General features: G+C 36.5%; 1 pseudogene; it reads right to left on the bottom strand.

Annotated features, from left to right (window-relative positions):
- Positions 1-5,856: 5,856 nt before the first annotated feature.
- Positions 5,857-15,220, bottom strand: LOC125408215 (large ribosomal subunit protein eL18 pseudogene; annotated as a pseudogene).
- Positions 15,221-18,264: the final 3,044 nt, after the last annotated feature.

The following is an 18,264-nucleotide window of genomic DNA, read 5'->3' as shown; positions in this document are numbered from 1 at the left end:
AGGAAGGAAGCTATAGAACTATGACCTAAGCAAAATCATGCCATGCTAAATAATTTCTTGACATTAAAAATGATTAAAAAAAGTGTGATGACATTAAATAATGTATTTTTTTTCTTTTCTCTTAAAAATATTTTGAATCATGACTTGAGACTTAAAGTGCATTCACAACTAAGTAAAAGAAAAAGATAAACAAAACAAAAACACATTATCTTTTAGTACTTCAGTTGTGAGAGAATAATTTGACCTTTAAATTAACTTTACTGGGTATATTTCAATTACCATTTTTATAATTTCTTTGTAAAATCTTTGATAATTTCATACAATGTATTTTGATCAGATTTATCTCATCCCCCAGCTCTCCAATATTACTCCACCTCTCTAACCATCTAACATTATGCTCTTTCTTTTTCTTTCCCTCTCTTTAAGCCCATTACAAAATAACATTTGAGTTAGAGTATTACATAGGGATCAAAGTCCATATCAAGTGCAGAAAGTCTCATAACTCTGGTAAATAAGTATTGCTGTCATTGGATTTCAACAAAAATTTTCTGAACTATACTTGAAATATGCACAAATGGTAATTTGTTATGCTAATTTTTCAAAATAATTAGAAAATATGATGGACAAGAATTAAAAAGAAAAATAAAATAGTAGACTTTAAACAGAATGAAAGAAAAGAATAGCTAAAAGGTAGTAGTTAGTAAAGAAAATATAAAATAAAAATATGAGGAGATATATCTATAATTGCCAGAATTTCATTAAGGACAGAGACAGACAAACAGAAACAGAGAAAGCTACATTTCTCTGTCTATGATTGTGAATCTATTTGGAAACAGAAACAATGCACTATAGTGTTCACATTTATTTTAGATAGTGTAAAGAGCAAATCAATAACTTTGTTCTTTTTTCTGTTTCATCACTGAAGAATAATGTCAGATTCGTTTGAAGTGTCGGTAGAAAGAAGTTGTTAATGATGAAACATGGTTTTTAGATTTCTAACTCTATATATGGATTGTATATCACATATGTATTCACATATACATCTATTTGTATATACGTATGTGTGTATTCAAATTTGCTATATATATAATTAGAGTATGTTGAAAATGTGCTACAGATGCCATATGGTATGTGTTCATATGTAAATTACACATTAAACTTATAAAGAAAAGGAAAACAACATAAGTTTCTATTATATAGTCTAAAATTTATTTAGATGTTTCTGTCACACTTTTCTAAGAATTTAAACTCTTATTCCTGAATGGGTGAATTATTCTTAGATTCTGTTCTTTCTTTTTGTAGCCTGAACATTCAAAATTATCAATTTTATACCCATAAATACATAGTATGAAAATATTTTAAACATCTTTCTTCTAATATTACAGAGATTCCTCAATTTATGTTCAAGGCATATCTCAGTAAAATGAATCTAAGTAGAAAATAATTGGTTGAGTAGTATGAAACATTGCAGAGAATAAAGGGGCCTAAAATTGCTCAAAGACTTTAAAGTAAGATACAGAACTCTCATATGGCTATATGAAGAAGGAAAAACACTTTCAATTTCCTAAAATTGAAGGAAAAACACTTAAAGATTATAGCTAAGGCAAGAACTTTCTCAAAAGGACTCCTGTCAACTCTAGAAGAAGTAGAGCCTGGAAGAATGGTACCAATAAATGAGGCAGACTAAAATCTTACGCACAGTAAAATTTATGAGAGCATCAATTTATATTTTGAGGGTTAAGGAGAGTCACATGAGTAAAGTGTTCAATCACAAGGACAAAGAACATGACAAAACATGGTTTTCCATGAGGGGCTTATCAACATTTAATTTAATCGGCACTACCTGGGAGGAACATAAAAAGACATTGCAAGAACTACTCTGTGTTTGGAAAAAAACTGAGATCACAGTACTTTTGTTTTGTTTCCTTGGAGTTATTTTCACAAGCAATGAGATTTCTCCTCACATTACTCCTTACCTGGACCATGTTTGACAGACCCCAATAGTTCAAGAATTATTATCGAGGAATTCTCTGGAGAGACTACAAGAAATTGTGAGGCTCTTGCAATTTTAAAGAAATAGTTGATGAAAGACATTCCACAGAATGAGCAAAACTTTTCTAGTTGTACATCTGAGAGTGGATTAATATCTAGATTGTATAAAGAACTTTATTTTTATAGGTAATATAAAGAAATTTAAACACACCCAAAACAGTATAAGCCACCAAATAGTTTTTTATATAATTAAATCAATGATTCTCATTTCTTGAGTGTTCTTTATAATACAGATATGCATTGTTTTGGCTTTGTTGTAAATAATGTACTATCGAAAACACTTAGAGTATACGAAAACATGCATTAAATATAATTTAATTTACATAATACAATATATTAAAAATCTATCATTCATGTAAAGCCATGTACTTAGAGAGGTGACAGAAATATGAGCAATTAAATTATCACAGTGTTACATTTAAAGCAAGATTTTATTGATAATAGCAAAATATATTAATAAGCCTACTAGTTTGAGTTATAATGAAAGAAATTGGAGATGAGATTTAATGTAAAATGTTTTGCTTTGGTGTGGTAGATATATGATAAACCCTTGGAAACCAGGTGAATATAAAATAAGCATAGTCTAATAAAAATATGGGGCACAATGAGACAAAAAGACACCAGCTCATGAGGGATTAAACATTACATGATATGGTTTCACAGATAACTTCTCACTTACATATCTGACCTTAAATGTATTTTATTTCATCTGGAGGCACAGAAGTAATAGATAAAGATTAAAATGTTAGAAATGAAAATTAAATCTCATACAGTTATGCAGTCGTTTTTCTGTAAATTATTAGGATAAAAGTTAATTCATGACTGCACAAAATTACTGCATTGTAACATGTCATGAGACAACTTCTTCTGAATCTTATCCAACTAAAATCTATCATTACTTTGCAGTAAAATATCTTAAACATCATAGTTTTGCAATACTTCCATGGTAGCACAACTTGTTAAGTTGTGACCTCAGTTCCTATCTAATCTATTTTATTATATAATTCTACTTTTGTAAGATTTGGATAATTTTTTGAAAGATCACTTCTGTTTTGAAGATGAAAATCATATCAGTGTTTCAAAATTCTCAGCTTAAAAGACTGTATATATATACATATATATATTGAAATTACTATGGTTGGTAGATCATAAGCTACAGAAGAACTTATGATTATTTGGTAAATGAACATATTATCAAATGTCTTCTCCATATACACATAGATTATGATCTCTCACCTACTACAAGAGAAGTGTCTTTGTGCATTGGGCAGCAGTTAATGTGGAGACTTATTACTTGTCATGATTGTGGAGTGATTAGCCCCAAATCTATGTCATATCTTTTAACCAGGGATCAAAAACATCATAGAAGAGGAGGCAGGTAGATTGTAAAGATAGAAACTTGAGACTTAATTTGAATCTTGTTACCAATCAGACTCTTCTTTTTTCTGAAAAGTTCATTCTGTAAGTTTCCCATTGCTTTTAGAAAAGTGAATTATAACTTCCTGAATAGAGATCCACTAGGATGTGTGGTTAAGTTATTTTAATGCTTCCACTGTGATGAGGTTTTACCTTTTTATGTCTTAATAAATTTGTTCATTTTTAAATTTTATTTAGTCTTTGCTTCTTTATTCCTGAGAAACTTGAGAGGGCAAAAGAGGAATTTCACTTTGACTTACAATTGAAAATGTTAAAATTGTTTTATGGACCTAACAATTTATATTCTAGACATTGATTACATCCTCCATCATGATATGACCATATATCTATGAAGAAAGATGCCTTTACAGGCATTTGTATATTTTATTTTTCTTTCTGTCTCCAAACAGTTGCTTTCTAGCTGAAGACATTATTTTTAGCCTCAGAATTTTGCTGTGCAATTTTCATTTGTGCTATCAATAATTATCAAGCTTATTTCATGGAAAAAAGTTAGGCCAACATTTATCTATACTAATAAAAAAGCTTAGAAAAATTATGCAAGATTTTTAAATTAATGTGGGGTTTAAAAATGCAGGTGTTCTTTAATATCAACTGTTAATTTTATAAATGTTACTTCCAAGATTTCATTACTCCTTTTTTCTCAGTTTACATGTGTCACCTAATATCACTACGACTTGCTGTGGCCGCAAATGTCAAGAGTTTTGTTTCATCACTTCAAAAGGAGATCTCACAGACAACTGCAGTAAATTCCAGGGGATTTTATGCTATCTCATCGCATCTACTGGTACCAGGTAAACACACGGTGCCCTTACATTCATGTAGGCAAAACACTCACACATATAACATAAATATAATTTCTTAGAAAATGCCAACTAAAATTCTTGTATTTACTTGGAAGTTCTACTTATACTCTCAAAACTGTATAAAAGCATTGACTATGTTTGAATAATTTAAATGTAAAAGAATACTATGTAGTAAAATTGAAAGTGAGCTTCGAACTGTAGACCTATCTGGAACATACATACTGTTCCTAGCTTCCATTTATTTTTAAAATAATTCTAAATTAGGACTCAAGGCCTGGAAACTTCATTTTCTTTATGTCACCTCAACATATGGGGCAGGAAATTTTAAGTATAAATTGCAGGGAAAAGCAAAGAAAGCTCATTGTGGTGAAATGTTCTTTTGTCTGTCTGGCATTTATTCAGATTCTACACATCACTCTAATTTGAATATATTATTTATTCTCATTCTGATTTGAATATATTATTTATTTTTGATTTCAAGTTCAAATGCTCTGTTTTAATTTTGTCCTATTTTGTTTTGTTTAGTTTGGAGTCCTTGATGACCCTTAAATCTATTATGAAAATTTGCTGGTTCTGATCATGTTTTGAGATAAGAGATACATATTTAAGAAGTGCATATGCAGTTATTTTCTACTGTAAACATTAAATTTGAGCTTGGAAAGCTGCTGGGTACCTGGGAAGCATTGCTAGGTGGCAGTTGACTGTCAGAAGTAATATTAACAGCCTCAGGACATGTTGAAAAAAGAAGACACAGGTTTCAAAGTAAAATGAATCAGGAACTGCAGCCAAGTGTTATTTTTCTTCTCTGCTTTAAGTCTTTTTATTGGCAGTGTGATTTCCCTCAGGCAGCTCTATAAAACAATATGACCTTTAAGTAATTGAGAGCCTAGCTTATAATTAGGATTCATTGAATTCCTATTCTTGCTTTTAAATATTAAGAATATTGTAAAAATATCCACTCTAGTAGTTGTACCTTTGTTGTACTGAGAGTTTCTTTGTTGAGAAGAGGTGCAAAACATTTTTCCTCTACTTAGGCCTAAGGAAAACATCTCCAGTGGTGGTTAGTTGCATCATAATTTTCTTTCCTTACGTTTATGCCAGTGTAATGAATGGCTTTTACTTTAAAGATACAAACCTAAACTAAATATCAACATTTCAATAGCTGATCATAGTATTCATTTCAATCGCACATTTTGTGTAGTTACAAGTAAACTATTTGAATATGAATTTGCTGGTTATTTTAGAACTAAAAAAAAATGTGATTTTTTACAGTTTTGCCAAGGATGGAATATTCAACTATTGATATTTTGAATGGTTTTCAAACTCCAGATACTAACTTTTTGAGTCAAATTTTAAGGAAATGCTTGTGATTAACAGTGAAGCCATTTTAAGATTTTTTCTATCCTTCATTTTTAAGTTGCTTTGTAGATAACATTGTAATTCTTGGGAGATTCATTGTTAATATAGTAATTAAAGGAAAAGAATATTTCTTTTTCTTTTTCTTTTTCTTTTTCTTTTTTTTTTTAACATCCAAAGCTTTTTTTAATAAGAGTAAGATCCAGAGTTAGTTTTTGTAGCCGCGGCTGGCTGGCCCTTCTGCCTCTGGCACGTTCAAACTTCTGGCCCTTGGAGCGGACATAGGGTTTTGTATGGCTGTGTGGGGTTCCTGGGGCCTTGCCAAAATGCCGGTACACCTCTCGGCCCTTCCGAGGTCCAGACAGGAGCACAGTGCCACGGCCCTTGGGAGACTCCAAGGCCAGATGGTCGAAGGTGAGGATCTTACCCCCAGCCTTGAGGATGCGATTTCCAGCCCGGCTGCTCACCCGCAGTGCACACACCTTCAGTTTGGCCACTTCGAGAATCCTCACATAATCTGTGACCGTCCCCACAACCACAGCCGTCTTGTTTTCTCGGCCAGGAAGCTTCATCTTTCAGATCATATGGGAGAGGGACAGAGGTGGCCGGTTGGTGCGACTCATAAATAACCTTTTCAGCACAACCTGATTGAAGGTGAAGTTGGTTCTCCTGGCCAGAAACCTGTACAGCTTTACTAGCAGCCGCAGGTAGATGTCCTGGCTCTTCGGCTCCTTGTGCCTAACCTTTCGGTCCTTGTTGTGGCGGATATCAACACCCGTGATGGCGCCTCCTGCTCGGCCAGGTCCGGAAAGACCGAAAAGAATATTTCTTATGAGTACTCTTGGAGTTCTAATAAGATAAGATAGTATGCATTTGTTTTGCATTAGTTATTATGTTTTGTGGTTTTGATGTAGGTTTCTGTTACATAGCTGATGATAAAATGGAATTTGTTCAATTGACGAAGTAGGACTCACTGTCACTTTTTAGTTCTAGACTAGAACTAAACTGAGTGGTGTGTAGAATCTGAACAAATGCCAGACAGAAGCAGCAGAGCGTTTCACCACAATGAGATTCCTTTGCTTACCCCTGCACTTTACACTAGAAATTTCCTGCCTCATATGTTGAGGTGACATAAAGAGAATGCAGGTTCTGAACACAAAGTCCTAAGAGAACTGTGCAAAAGATAAATGTAAGCTAGGAATAGCAAGTATGTTCCAGATAGTTCTACAGTTTGAAGCTCACTAATGATTTATAATTATTCATTTTCAAGAATCAATTTTGGAATCACATTTTATAATGATTGTTCACATAATGATGGAATCAAGTATGGGACATTCTTAAAACATCTCTAATCTCCTGTTTTTATCTACTCTTCCTTTCATATACCCAGGCAAGTTGAATGACTGATACAATCATTTAAGATTTCAATATAATGTATATTTTAATATCAACAGTCTACATAAAATGTGCTTTAAGGCACATTCCTTGTAAGCTGAGAATAGAGACAAGAATGGCACAATATATATATGTATGTATATATATATATATATACATACATACCAAGCTTATTCACATGTTCCTGTGCTTTGTGTCAGAAACAAAAAAAAATGATAAAGTCATGGCTATGAGGACAGTAACATGGAAATGAAGGAAAGCCTATGAAACAATGCTGTCAAAGAGATATTAATCAGTATACTTTTTGCATTCCTAAGCACATTTAGTGGTCAAGACTATTTTATTCTAATTTCATAACTTCTTAGCATGTGATGCCACTGTTCTAGTACTTAAACTCTATCCTTAAGGATAGTATGAATAAAACACCAGTTCAAATACTCACCTCTTCCCAGTTCTTCATCCCTCATCCATTTAGGTATCTCTAGAAGTATTTTTAGGTTTAAAAGAGTCACATTAGATTTTAAAAAACCTAAAGATTTGAAAACATATTTTCATTTTAAGTATTTAGTGTTAACTTAAAAAAAATCACTGTCAAAATTTTTTATGTCTAATTTACCCAAATTTCCAAATTACCAAAGTACTTTAATTTAATATTAATGAATTTATACTTAACTATGTTTATATCACAAGTGCATACTTGGCATGGGGCTACCAATTTAGCATTAAATTGACCACAACTAAACCTTGTGATTAAAGCAATTAAGGTATGAATGGAAGTGTACAAGATATAGATGAAGGTTGAGACTCAGCAAACAATTGGGAGGAATCAGTGATAGCATATGATGTTATGACATTAGGAAAAACTTGGAGAAATACAATACTGGGATAACCCAGGGAAACAGGAGGAAGTGGCCAATTCTATGTAACTATTTATCAAGTCAAATACTCAGTAGTCAGAAATGATGCTTTGTCACATCTCATTGCCGTTACTTAGAATCAGGAAGCCATAGGAAAGTCTCAGGCTTTGCTTGTTTAACTAGAAAATCCACCATTAAATAAAGGAAACTATTTATCCTTTGAATTCACTTACCAAATCCCTCACAAATTCTTCATCAGGAAACTAAAATCCAAACTTGTGTGAAAATTCAAGGAAAACTATGACCGGATACTCTTGGTTATAATGAGTAGGTATGGATGATACCTATCAGCTGCCATCACTTAGATAATTTTTGTTCTCAGAAACTCAGAATCCATGAATAGCAACAATGACAGCCTGGCTTGATTTCCTTCTCCCCACATCACTGATGTCATGTTTTCCTGTCTCTTGAAGGCAGTCTCATTATCTCACATGCCACTTTATATTAAAGGAAAGGTAGCTCGTTCACAAATGCAGTAAACTATATTCTTTTTTTTAAAAAAGTTTACTTCAAAATTTCATACAGATAAGGCTCTTTAACTAAAGTTTGCCATTATAAACTTGTACTTTCCCCCTCCCATGAAATCATTTCTTTTTACCAAGTCTTCTTCCTCTTTCCTTGTCTTTGTGTGTATGTATATATGTGTGTGTGTGTATATATATATATATATATATATATATATATGTGTGTGTGTGTGTGTGTGTGTGAGAGAGAGAGAGAGAGAGAGAGAGAGAGAGAGAGAGAGAGAGAGAGAGAAACAGAGACAGAAACAGAGAGAAGAGGCAGAGAGATAGTGTATTTGTTTGATTCTAGAGCTTTAAAAACATTGCCTGTATGTACATGGGTTCACAAGGCTAATTATTTTTGTTGATTGAAGGCAATGTATCAGTGGCTATATGACTAAGAAGCACTATACTTTATCTCCTGCAACTGCTACCTCCATATAGCTCTTATGATCCTGTTTAAATATTAGGTTGAATACTGACTACATAGTTAATAATTGTTCTAACATGGCACAGTAAAAGACAGAAACAATTATTTTGTGTAAATACTAGTTCATGAAGAATGTGAAATATATTAGGGACAATTGCATTTGCAAAGTCAGTTTTATCAAGAATTACTAAAAATAAAATAACTTATATCAATATGAATTCCTTGGATCTATGACCTGCATTTTGGCTGCTGGACAAATACTAAAATCAACCTTGTGTTGGTTCAGATGGGTTATTGTCCAGAGTTGCAACAAATATTCAAAATTATAATTCACTTTTATTTTATTTTTCAGTTCCTCCTTTATTCAGAACAAAGAATAATCAACGAATTGGGTGGTCTGACTCTATTGTCTTGAATTAAAATGTGTTTCCTTTAGTTATAATGAACAGGCTTCATTATTCTCGAATCTATAATGCTGTGTGAAACATCATGACTGCAAACAGCATTATATAAATATACACATAAGGATTTTCCCATAAACAGTATATGCAGGGAAAAAGAAAATGTGTCAAAATGGATTTGTTAAAGTACAAGACCTGGAATATTGAAGTAAGAATCATAGAAGAAATTTTCTATAGACCTCTCCAAACATTTTGGTTAAGGTGGGATTGTTCTGAGCATACACACTGAAAATGCAGGGCCTTCATGTCCTCCACGCCCACTGTTTAGGTTTCTATCCTTACTCACATTTTGGGGCTATTATACTGCACCCTATCACATACCTACATATGTTATCACTTACTTTCCTTTTCTTTTTTTTTAAAAAGAAAACATTTTTTTTCAATTTACATACCAATCCTAGTTTCCATTCTCCAAATCCCTCCACCTTCCCCCAACTCCACCATCATTCAGTCCTCAAAGATGGTAAGGGACTTTTATGGAGTGTCCAAGGCCTTCCCTACTATATAGCTGAGCAAGGTATCCAAAATCCAGTACAAGCAGAGAACTTGAGGAAATGGGATAGCTGAGATAGAGAAGGGACAGAGATGGAGAGCAAGGAAAGAGATATTTAGATTGAGGGAGCCATTGTGGGGCTGGCAAGTAACCTGGCACTAGAAAAATTTCCTGGAATCTACAATGATGATTCTAGCTAAGATTCTAAGCAACAGAGGAGATGGTGCCTGAACTCGCTTTGCCCTGTAGTCATACTGAAGATCTTAAATATCACCATAGAACCTTCACCCAGCACCTGATGGAAACAGAGGCAGAGACCTGCATAGGAACACTGTACTGAGCTTCAAAGTCCAGTTGAAGAATGGGAGAAGCGAGAATGTAAGCTAAGAGTTCAAGATCGTGATGGGGACACCCACTTAAACAATTTACCTGAGCTAATGTGAGTTCACCTACCTAAGTCACACAGGGAAGAAAACAGCGTAAGTCCAAACTAGTCCCTCAGAATGTGAGTAACAGTCGTATGACTGGGGCAGACTGCAGGGCCACTGGTAGTGCTATTAGGATTTATTCCTACTGCTTATACTGGCTTTTTGGGAACCTATTCTCTTTGGATGAATACCTGGCTTAGCCTAGATATAGTAGGGAGGGCCTTGGCCCTTGTCAAAAGCAATGTGCCTTACTCTCTCTGAGGAGTTGATGGGGTTGAAATAGGGGATTGTTAGAGGATATGGGAGGAGGGGGTAGTAGAAACTGGGATTGGTATGTAAAATGAAAAAAAGTGTTTGTTTTCTTTAAAAAAATAAAAAAATTGAAAAAAAATCATAAAAAACAAAAAAGGTTTGAAGAAGAACTCAAATGCACAAATAAAAATATTAAATCAATTCAGTTCGGTTTTCATCCAGCAGAAAAGTAGAAAAAAATTTAAGCCATCGTAACAAATTTCTGACTGAGCAAGAAGTAAATCTGACCTCATATGATATCTTATTCAGTATCAAAAAGATGTATATGTGACAGAAAAAATGCAATAGCAACTATACATATATTCTCTAAGAGAAAGTCAAAACTCCCTTCAACTTTCAAAAGGTATATGCATCCATTAGAAACTGAAAACAACCTAAGTCAAAAGTATTTTATCAACTTACTCTTTATTGTGCCCTCATTGGATTCAATTTTTCTTCAATTAATATTGTAATAAAATAGGAACATTTATTTTATATTTAATTGATCTTTCTACGGTTTATTTTTTACTTATTAAAAATTTCCACCTCCTCCCCGCCTCCCTTTTCCTTTTTCTTCCCCACCTCCCCCTCCCTCTCTAGTCCTAAGAGCAGTCAGGGATCCCTGCCCCGTGGGAAGTCCAAGGTCCTCCCCGCTCCGTCCAGGTATATAAAGGTGAGCATCTAAACAAACTAAGCTCCCACAAAGTCAGTCCATGCAGTAGAATCAAAACCCAGTGCCATTGTCCTTGGCTTCCACTGGACTGAGCTCCCAAGGTCCAAATGAGGAGCAGAAAGAGAGAGAGCATGAGAAATGAAGTCAGGACCACGAGGGGTGCATCCACCAACGGATCTTTCTAGTTTTATAATATTTTTACGCTGTTGAAACAAAGGCAGTTGCTTTTCTTTTATTTTGACCTAATACTCCTAAAAAAGCAAGTTAGGGAAGGAAAAGTTTATCCAGGTCAAGAGGACATGCAGTTGACTATGGTGCAGAAACCGTAGGAGAGGGGAATGGTTCTTTCCTGTCACTCACAAAGCACAATGATCACATTTCATCTGCATAGAGAAAGGAGAGAAAGAGAGAGAGAGAAAGAGCAAGAGAGGCGGGGGGTGGGGGGGGTTGTAGGAGGCCACTTGTTTGTTGCCAGCTGTTCAGAACCTAAATAATCACACAGAAACTCTATTATTTTCAATACTGTTTGGCCAATAGCTAAGCATATTTTTGACTAACTCATATCTTTAATTAACTTGTCTCTATTAATCTGTGTGTCCCCATGTGGCTGTGGCTAACCAGGACCTGGATCTGTCTCCAATAGAGCAACATGGCATCCCACTGACTCCTTCTTCTTTCTCCCAGTATTCAGTTTAGTTTTCCCCACCTAACTAAGTTCTGCCTTGTATTAGGCCAAAGCAGTTTCTTTATTAGCAAATGGTATTCACAGCATATAGAGGAGAATCCCACATCACCTCCCTTTTTGTTTAAATAAAAAGGAATGTTATAACTTTAACACAGAAAAAATACATATAACAAAACAAGTATCAAGTAAGAATTACAGTTACAATATTTATATCTACTTTATCTTTTTTCATAACTAAGGAACACTGTAATAATAACTACTTACTCTTCAGTTCAATCAAAGCCTCCAGAAGGATATAATATTACCCAAGTAAACAGGAAAGGAGGCAACTTCTAAAACACTAGAATTGAAAGAAACATCTTTCTGCCTGAACAGTCACCCAATGTTCTCCAATATCATTGGAGCTTCCATCTTCAGCCTACAGGCCTATAGTATTCCACAGACTCTTCCATGAATCAGGAATTTCAAACTTAGTTCTGCCTATATTGGCAGTTTGCCATTCACTTTTTTTTGCGTCCTGCAGAATGTCTTTCAGACATTTTATGAAGCAGAAACACTGAAGGACTATTGCACCTTCTTTTAGCAAACTCAGCAGTCATTTCTCTGTGAGTCCTGCATGTCCAGTTCATCAAGCAGTTTTATGTGGAATAGATGCTTAAAAGAATTGAGAAATAGGTGGTTATTTATTTAGGGGTAAACTCACAAATTAGAATTCTCTGCTGGAACGGAGACCAGAAACCGAAATCCGCAACTGTAACAGAGACACCAGGAAAGAAGATTCAGATGCAGGCTCTGCATCAGCATATATAATATAATAGGCTATGCCCCAGTAGGTGGGTAGATGTAAGGCTTCCTACATCATATCTCCCTTTTGTTTAAATAAGAGAGTTCTAAGTCTAATACAAAATTATATACAATAAGAATAAACATATTCAATAATTATCCTATCCTAATTAGTTAAGTCTTGAAAGATAAATAATTTGGCGGAGTCATGAGAGAAGAGTAAGTCCAACTCTCTAGTCTTCAACCCCATTGAAGATTGGAGAAGAGAAATATTACTTGAGCGCCGCACACCACGCCCCCTTTCTGCACTCTATGCACTAGAATCCAGTTCGTGAGCTTCAGGCAAGGGGCTGGAGGTTGAGGAAACACACACAGAGACAGACAGACACACGGACCTCCCATCACTGGTACAAAGCCCTAGTTTAATAGCACCATCGAGGCTTAAATACCCTGCAGTCAATGGCCAACATTGAGGGATTGAGGTGAAAATCCCATCCTCTGATCCTCTAGGCAAGGCACAGCTTTTAGTAATTTCAATTAGAAGGTTCTAGCAGGGAAGAGCAGCTGAACGACAGGACTCCAATTGGTCCCAACATCTCCCCCTTAATTTTTTTTATGAAACAGAAGACCCTCCTGTCTTATGTTATCTCAGAAGAGTAAACCCTTACCTGTCTTTGGGAGGCCCCTTCCCTGTCTTAGGTGGGCCCTTTTCTGTAGAAATTGTCCATCAATGGAGTCTTCATTGTTGGTGCAGTATTTGCTACCAAACCTGGTAGCAAATACACATTTGAGTTACTGGCCAACAGGCTCAAAAGGACTTGCTAAGTGACAATATGTTGCATTCTCGTGGGTTGTCTGATCTTACACAGAATTCAAAGATGAATGCCCATGGCAACAGACATTAAGATTACCAGCAATATGGTCCCCAATAACCAGTGGACCCAGCCTTCCATTTGGGCTATGGTATTCTACCAACCCTTTGGCTAAAATAGGGCACATAGGTATCAACAATCTGGTGTGCTGATTGTAACATTTCAAGAGCTATTCAAGTAACCATTGAGTTGTTTCACCACATAAGAAGCACTAGCAACATTAACAGATGTCATACAATTGGAATGATAAAAGTGTGAACAAGACATTTGTTGTACTCGCCATAAGACCACCTGCTCCTACAATAGGGCAGTCTCTTAATTTAAATTCGAAAGTCCAAATTTAATGTGGACATCCAGGGCATTCTGAGTCTGGAGAGCATTGTTGACTTGTCTCGCCAGTTTATTCACGGTGTCCAACACCAATGATGTTTGTGCTATTGCCAGTCCATGGCTGCAGCAGCTTACATCGCAATGATAGCAACCACTGCAGCTGTCTCTCCAAAATCTCGTTTCTCTCAATACAGGGTCATCTCAGTCTGCTTAGCCTTTTTGGTAACTGGCAGTGTTATGATGGCTGGTACCCGAACCAACAAGGCAGCCCTGGAGTGGTCATCCCAGCAGTCGCTCAGGCCACAGTTTCTGAAAGAACAACCAAGAATATCTTTTCCCCCAAAGGTGCTATCCCATACTACAAAAAGGAAAAGAAAAAGAAAGAAAACTAAAACAAACATGGTATTTAATAGTGCCTGGGCTCTAAGAGAAATATTTCAAAAAAGAAAGATAGGAACTACACTCACTTGTATAGAATTCCTTTAAAGTCATATTCATAGCCCAGAAAAATGTAACGAAGCATAAGGCATTCACAAAGGAAAAGGTTTGATTAATAGAAGCCTGATCAATCACCATATTGCTTAAAGCAGTTCCAGCAGTATAGTTTGAGGAATAAAAAGATAGATACAAAGAACTAGCTTGGCTCACTGGTCAATACAAGGGGGTTTCTTACCAGGCTTCACACAGTTATTTCTGCTTGTTTGGTATTCACCAGAAGGCTCATCAAGAGAATGACAGGTGTCATTCTCAGGCTCATCACAGGATCCTTTCTCATCATTTTCCACAGCCCAAACATATCACTCTGGTACCCAAATGGGCTTATCCATTCCTGGAGGAAAAACACAAACAGCTCCTCTCACCCTTGCCAACAGGGGGTGGGCTCCTTCCATTGTCCTGTAATAAGGTCTTTCCATCGTACCTATTCCAAGGACTAAGAACTTTGGGAATCAACACTAATTGTACTATCCCTCACCTTGAGGAATTACCACTACCCCTTGTTAGACAGATGTCATAACCTTAATCTTCTCTTTATAGTCTGCATCTACTATCCTAGGACGTATTTGGATCTCTTTTAAAAGAGTACTGTTTCTGCCTATTATAAGTCCCATGGAACCTGGTGGTAAGGGCCCATATACTCCTGTCGGAAGTGCTTGCACTCCCATTTGTGGGGTTAAAACTGCTCTGGTGGAGGCAGAGGTGAATCCTGCGCTCCCTGATGTGGCTCCGACAAGATCTGCAATGTGAAAGGATTTCTCTGCGGAAGGAACTGGACACGACCACTGCATACTGTCCCTGCGGTCCCATGGTCATTGCTCCATACACTGAGATTTTGGGGCCCTAAAGCAGGGACCTCCGCCAGTTTCCCTGCTGTTGATTAATGGGTAAGTGGTAGAGGTTTCCCATCTATATCTGTTTTGGAAAGGCAATTATTAGCCCAATGTGCCCCCTTCTTCATCTGGGGCACATGCCAGGTTTCCTCCTTCCCTTCATTATCAGCTGTGGGCATTCCTTTCGAAAATGATCAGGAGTTCTGCAGTTAAAACAATTACAGCCTCCGGCCCTCTCTCCCAGTCCTCTTATGTTTCTCCGAGGTTGAATAGCTGCCGCTATAACCTGGTCTTGAATGAAATTCTCATCTATATCTCTGTATATCCTTATATATTCATTTAAACTCTTTACTTTGTGAGGGCGTAAGGCTTCCTTACAATATTTGTTGGCATTTTCAAATACAAGTTGCTTTATTATAGGTGTGGCTGTTGTCACATCTCCAAACAATCTACCTGCTAATTGTAACAGTCTATCAACATTATCTTGGAATGGTTCAAATGGTCCTTGTAAAACTTTTGATAATTGGTCCCCAGCTGCTTTGTTAGGTAGGGCCTTCCAAGCTTTAGTGGCAGCTTCGGCTATTTGGGTGAATACTCCTGGATCATACAGAATTTGTTGCTGCAAATCAGCATAAGTCCCAGGCCCAGTTAACATATCTAAATTACATTGAGCTTAACCCACTAGAGCATTTAACTGGGCCATTTGCTTTCAATCTTTCTGATATTTCCCTCACCATAGGAGATAATCTCCCCCAGATAAGACAGCATGACATAATTGCTGCCAATCACTTGGTGTTAAATTCACAGTGGAGAAAGATTCTACCATGACCAATGTGAAGAGCGTTTGAGCCCCATTTGCAGCAACAGCTTCCTTCAATTGCTTCCTTTCTTTAAGTTGTATTGCAAAATGTTGGGGAATTATTTGCTCTGGGTTGTTGGGGTCTGGCACCTCCATTGCTGGGGTAACAATGTGTGTAGGATGGAAGCAAACTTCTTTGTTTCATTCAGTGTTAGAGCCTCTACTTAACGGCGACCACCAACCTTCATCATTATATGTGGGTGGGGCCGAGGGAGTTGGGTATGAGGCTTTTTTTACTTTACATTTTCTCAGTTTTCTATAGAGATTACTTATTTCCCTATGTATGATTTCCACCTCTTCTTCCGATGATTCCTCACTATCCTCTACAAATTCTAAATCATCAAACTCCTCCCTAGCTGTTCTCTGAACAAGGCAGAGAAGATACAGCTAACAATTCCCATCTTAATTCCTCAATAAGTCTCCATCGGCCGGGAACGACCCCTGTCCCCTTATTTCTCTGTCTCTGCTGGGCTGATACCAAACGAAGGATATCAGGATTAACACATACCCCAATCCACCCTCACCTCCCAGGGTGACCTCTCAGCGTTCCCAATATCTTGGTGGGACATCCAATTGCTGCATCCACCCTCCTGGTCTGAACTCTATGTGCTAGAATCCAGTTCGTGAGCTTCAGACAAGGGGCTGGAGGTTGAGGAAACACACACAGAGACAGACAGACACACGGACCTCCCATCACTGGTACAAAGCTCTCCTTTCATAGCACCATGGAGGCTTAAATTTCCAGCAGTCAATGGCCAACCTGTGAAAATCCCATCCTCTGATCAACTAGGCAAGGCACAGTTTTTAGTAACTTCAATTAGAAGACTCTAGCAGGGAAGAGCAGCTGAACGACAGGACTTCAGTTGGTCCCAGCACTTCAGTAAGCAGGAAGTATAATGAAGCAACTTCCAAAACGTGCAACAAATGACAGAGACAACTGACTACCTGGGCAATCACCCAAAGTCTCATTTACAATGTTGGAGCAACCAACTTTGGCTATGGCCTAGAATAACTGACAGACCATTTTCAAACGCAGGAAAAAATTTCAAAGCTGTGCTACCCTGTCTTGGCAAGATATGACAGTCCTTCTTATCCATTTCCAGATACTATGTATCTTGTCAGTGGTTGAGACATGGGCATTTCATTGCCCAAAGGCCAGTTTTGCCAAGAAGAAAACAAGTGGAGTGTCTTCAGTGCTCAACATTCTTTTTCTGCCTTTTTGTTGCTTTCACTGGTTAATGAATAAAGAAACTACCTTGGCCTATTAGGGCAGAACTTAGGTAGGCAGAGAAGACAAATCTGAATTCTGGGAGGAAGAAAGCAGAGTCAGAGCGAAGTGCCAGGGAGCCACCAGAGTCAGACAAGCTGAATCTTTCCCTGTAAGCCACTGCCACGTGGTGATACACAGATTGATAGGAATGGGTTAAATCAAGATATGAGACTTAGACAATAAGAGGCTAGAGTTAATGGACCAAGCAATAATTTAATTAATACAGTTTCTGTGTGGTTATTTCAGGGCTATGCTAGCCGGGTAGCCGAAACAGTCTCTCTCCCTACAACAAAGCAGTCCAAGTAAGAGCAGTTTCTTGCCCAAATTGCTAACAAACTCCATTAGGAGCCTCTTAGATGCCCATCAACCTCTTGAAGTAGATGGGTGCTTCCAGAAGCAGAGGTGTTTCACTGTCATGAAAAGACTTAAATTCTTAAAACATTTTAAATGATATATTCTGAAGGTCTCAGAAATATTTGCAGAATCTCTATCTAACTGAAATATATCTGTAGATATATAAAAAACTTAACTAACATGACTACAAGCTTGACTATCATAAATGATTATCTTTTAACCTCTATTTCTTTACTATACATTACATTTTAAAATGAAGTGCACAAGCACAATACCTTAATCAAGAACAGAAATAAATATATATAACAAAATTGACCATAAATTTGTACCAATAAACCAAGATCCATACCAATGCAAATTATTCATCTCTATATCATATCCCTCTTTAAATGTAAACAAACAGTTATAAACAATCATTTAGGGAATTTGGGCATAGTTCTCTGCAAACTGCTTCCTGTTTTTTGTTGGGTGAAGTAATTTTGGGGGGTTGTTCATAGCAACCTTTTGGGGGATCTTGATCCATCAAACCACATTAGTCTGGCAG

This window comes from Myodes glareolus, chromosome 8 (genome assembly GCF_982192425.1).
Source record: "Myodes glareolus chromosome 8, mMyoGla1.1, whole genome shotgun sequence".
Taxonomy (NCBI): Eukaryota; Metazoa; Chordata; class Mammalia; order Rodentia; family Cricetidae; genus Myodes; species Myodes glareolus.
The sequence above is the reverse complement of the archived record's forward strand: the minus strand, read 5'-3'. Positions and strand labels throughout refer to the sequence as shown.